Source organism: Hibiscus syriacus, unplaced genomic scaffold (assembly GCF_006381635.1).
Source record: "Hibiscus syriacus cultivar Baekdansim isolate YM2019G1 unplaced genomic scaffold, ASM638163v2 tig00110511_pilon, whole genome shotgun sequence".
In the NCBI taxonomy this organism is placed as follows: domain Eukaryota; kingdom Viridiplantae; phylum Streptophyta; class Magnoliopsida; order Malvales; family Malvaceae; genus Hibiscus; species Hibiscus syriacus.
This window is the reverse complement of record NW_024062767.1, coordinates 282048-286921: the sequence shown is the minus strand read 5'-3', so window position 1 is coordinate 286921 and position 4874 is coordinate 282048.

Here is a 4874-nt window from a genome sequence, read left to right as displayed (position 1 = left end):
CTTTAGGATTTGATTCATGAATCTCATGAATGTGCTCAGTGCGTCTGTGGGGCCGAAAGTCATAATTGACCATTCGTATAATCTGAACTTAGTTTTGAAAGTTTTCTTCCACTCGTCTACTTCTTTCATTTTGATTTGGTGGTAACCTCTTTTCAAATATTTTTTTTTGAATATATATGCTCCATCAAGTTAATCTAACATATCATCTAGGCATGGAACAAGATGTCTATATTTGATTAATCGATCGAAAATTTAGACATTCGAAATGTGCCATCTTTCTTTGGCACACAAAAAACTAGATCTAAAAAAGACTAAAGCTTTCACGAATGTAGCCTTTATGTAGTAAATTTTTCAAATTTCATTTCAAATCGTTTTTCCTTCAAGATTGTATCTATAAAAAAGGACAATTAGATATAGATGAACCCAAAATGAAATCAATTTGATATTCAATCCCTCTTGTAGGTGGTAAACCATCCGGTGACCTTTGAAATCCTATAAAAGGGATGAAAACAAACTTTGAAAACTTGTGTCAGTATTTGAAATTGAAACAAATAATTACTTAAAATGAAAAAGGATGCAAGGTTTTTTGTGAAGAAGGATCTCTCTCAATTCTTTTGTACTCGCATAAATGTTTTGAGACAATTTTTTCTCACAATTTGTTTCAGTCACCTCCTGTGGATCATGATTATTTTGGCTTTTATTTGTAGTGACCTATTTTGTTTTTACCTTTTTTTTACCCTTTTTTTTGTATTCCTAACATCCTCACAATTTCTCTTTTGATCTTTCAAGATTTCATTTCATAACAATGGTCTAAGACTGTAGGGTTGACATTTTATGTTCAGAGTGTACTTATTCGTCTTACCATGATAAGTAAAATGGTTTTCATATTGCCATGGCCTTCATAGGAAAATGTGGGATGCTTATATTGGAATAACATCACACACACAGCGTCACAATATTTACCCATCATCAAGTTAACAAGGCATTTCTTAGTGACTTTCATTTCCACAGTCTCATTAAGCCATTGCAAATAGTAGGTCTTGGATGTCTTTGACAAGTCAAGTGATTCCACAACATAACTACTTATCACATTAACAAAAAATCTATTATCAATGATAATGGAAAAAGATTTCTTGTATTTGACATTTCGTATGGAAAATGTTAGTTCTCTAGACATCTGAATCTTCCAATGCTTTTTTATTTAAGGCTTACCCAATTATTAAGTATTTCCATCATAACCGTAACTATTTGAGTTTGTCGGGTCAATTTTCTCATTAGGTTAGGAATAATCCGTATTCGATGTTGATGTATAAGAACCATCAGCCTATATAAAAAGGTTTTCACAACGAGACAATCACAAGTGATATGACCATATCCTTTGCATTTAAAGCATATGATATCTCTTGTTTGGGTTTTTTTAGGGTTTTCAGTCATTTCATTTTTAGTCATCTTAGGATTTTTCTTTTTGATTTTCTCATCTCTCGATTTCCTCATCGCGACAGAAGGTGGGGTAGAAGAAGTGGAGGGTTTAAAAGCACCTTGATAGCGTTCTCTGAATCAAAGTTTTATTTGTAATTGTCCTTCGATTGTGATTTCTTTTTATAGTGTTTCTTCAAGGATTTGATAACCGTGTAAGTTGAATAAATCAGTGATTTTTTATTTAATATGTACAAATCTATTCGCTTTATCATTATCTCCTTCATGGATGCCTGTACGATTGCTTATGGATTCCATCTCCTAGTTGTAATCTTCCACAAACCTTTTAAGTGTTTCTTTGGTTTCATGAATGTAGTGTGTCAGAAGAAAATGTTTTCCCATGATTTGTTTTTAAATGTATTCCATGAGTTGATTTTGGGTATTCATTGTTCTTGTTCAGCTTGCTTCGTTTGCATCCACCATGTTGTTGCATAATGTGTAAATTGCAAAACTATTAAAGGTACTTGTTCTTCCAAAGTTCTATTAGAATAAGAGAACATAAGGCTAAATTTACTTTCCCAATCAATGTAGCTGTATGGGTGATAGAGTTCGTTGAAGGATGGAATTGTGAACTTTAGTTTAATAAAGAGTTTTGATTGTCTGAACCTTGAGTTATCAATGCGTAGATCACACCTTGGTTGCATATGTTGTCTTTGATTTCCTTCTATGATTAATCTATTTTCCCTTGGTGGTTCATGGTCACACCCCTTGGTGGATCACATTCTTTTTTTCCAGGCGTGTTCCTTGTGTGCTATATAATTGTTTTAAAGATTTGTCTGAAATACCAAGTGTACATGATTATTTTCATTTTATTTGAAATATGGTTGATTTATCTTATTTAACTTATGAATGAGTTGTCTGATTGTAATATGTATTCCTGATTTAATCCTTATAAATTGTGTTGTATGATACATATTTTCTAGTTACTGATTTTACTGAAAAATAAATATGTTTGATTTATGTTTTCCTGATTTTATTGGTACTATCTAAAACTATTTTGTTGGGGTACCTTATGGGATGTAATATGAAGTATATGTCAGTTCAACTATGATCAAGCTGATAATTCCTTATGGACTTAAGGCCACCCTTGGGTAGGCTTGGATTCTAAGCCACTTCCTCATGGTGGCTCCTCTTTTGCGCATAGGATTAGCCCTTATGGACCTGAGGCACCCCCTCAGGTGGGCTCCTATACTTCAACTAGGGTAAGTCCTTATGACCCAAGTTACTCCCTTAAGTTGGCTCTTATACCCAATGGGTATAGGATAAGTCCTTATGAATATAATTATTGGGAGCTACATATAAGTGTACGAATGTAGGGTAGTTTCGTGTTTTAAATAAAACCCACTGCTACTTTTACGATATTTTATTGAACTACTTTTTGAAACTTATCAATATATTTATTTTGCACTTATTGAAACCCATTAAGCTCCCAACTCTTCCATTTTTAGATACTTTTGGTTAGGCACATCGGTCTTGGCACTTGGAGGATTGACACATTCAATACCATATATTTTGTTATAATGTTTTCATCTTCCAAATTGTATTTATTTTGGTGACATGTGCCTATATTTTGATATACTTGTTGTATGAAATATTTTATTTTTACTACTGAAGTATTGGTAATTACGGTACTGATGTTATTTGATCATTTGTTTTATTTGCGACCTTTCATGTTTTTACTATCATTTTTTTCATATTACAATTTTGAAGCATTGAAGAATGTTTTGGAAAATTTATTGTAATCCACTAGATCAAGTTGTAACGTATAGACTGGTTCTAGGGGGTTACATTCATTGTCATCATTGGGATTGTCTCGTTGACGCATCATGTCGTTCAGTTGATTTTGCATGTTCAAAAGTGCAACTAGTTGTTGTTTTATACTAACCATAGTATCCATTAGTGTGGCTAATGTGTTTTTCATGTCTTCAGATGTTACTGGTTGAGGGTCTGATTCTTTTCCTCTGTTCTTTTCTTTTTTTTTTAATTTTAAAAATTGCAACACTCAAAGAAAAATTTAAAGTAGAAAAAAAAAATTATAGAAAACAAGAAACCTCACAAATAATTCCAAATAAGTAATACACCACGAAGAAAGTAACACGATCTTGTACTCTTTAAAAATATCTTATCAAGAAGTTATACAATGTTTGTTTCATAGTTTAATCCCTAAGAAAGATGAGAAAACAAGTTAGTAGTTCTTAAGAAGTAAAAAAAAAGGTAAGACTCCAAGTGAATGAGAATGGAAGAAAAAAGAACTATATAAACTCTTTTGATCCTACTAACACGAGAAGAAGAATGAGTTAAATGATGTAAAAGAACAAAGAAGTGGAAAACAAAAGAACTTAAAGAATTAAGAATCAAAGAGGATTGGTAAACCAAACCTGAAAAATCTAGAAATTGCACGAGCAAATTGAAAAACGTGTTTGAAGTATTTTTCAATCTCCAAATGACCTGAAATTTTAGGTAGAGGCCACTCTTTGAATTTATAATCACCTTGTAAAAATTCAAATCAAATACGTTCTATAGTATTTTCTGAAATTTTTTAATGAATGAACCCTAAATCTATCATTTGATATTGAACGATGCTTTTGAATGGGTTTCTAGTGTCTGAAAGGTTTAAATTTTTTTATTGGAGACCACTCTTGAGACAAATAATGTACATGTAAAAATTAAACTCCAAATTCCATTGTTTTTTTCTGATTTTTTTACTTTTTTTTAACTTTTTTTATAAAAAAGAAAAAACTAAAAAGAAGGAATTGAAACAAGACAAAAATAACTTGAAAAAAAGTTGAAACCATTCAAACTTTGTGAACATGTAAAATTTCAACTTGTTGTTCTGACGTGCAAGAACAAAAAAAATTCTTTGTTTTCTCCATGAAATTATCCAAATCTGATACCAATCATAGGAGATGGGAGCAGAGTGATGAATGTAGATCATAGTTGAAGAAACAAGCCTATGAATCTAGACTCGATGAAGAATAAGGTTTGTTCAAGAATGGAGTTTAACACCCAAATTATGATTCTTGATTTGAATTAGGTAGAAAAGTTAAGTAGGAACAAGGGTTTATGAATATGAGGAATGTATGATAACAAAGATGAATAACGAAATGAATATATAATCAAATAACAAAGATAGGACACTTAATCAAATTAGGGGTTTTGGCTGACACGGTTCATGACATAGAATCAAACAATAAGGTAATCGTTGGAAAGACAATTGAAAATATATAACAAATATATAAAAAGATCAACGAAAAGATAGATAATGGAATCAATTCGAAATGAAAATTCCCCCTAGTATGTATGGTGATGGCATGATTTAGGGTTTATGGGGATCTAGTTATTGTGGATGATAGTGATGATCATGATGAAGACAGATTGATAAAAATTCCTCCTAGTTG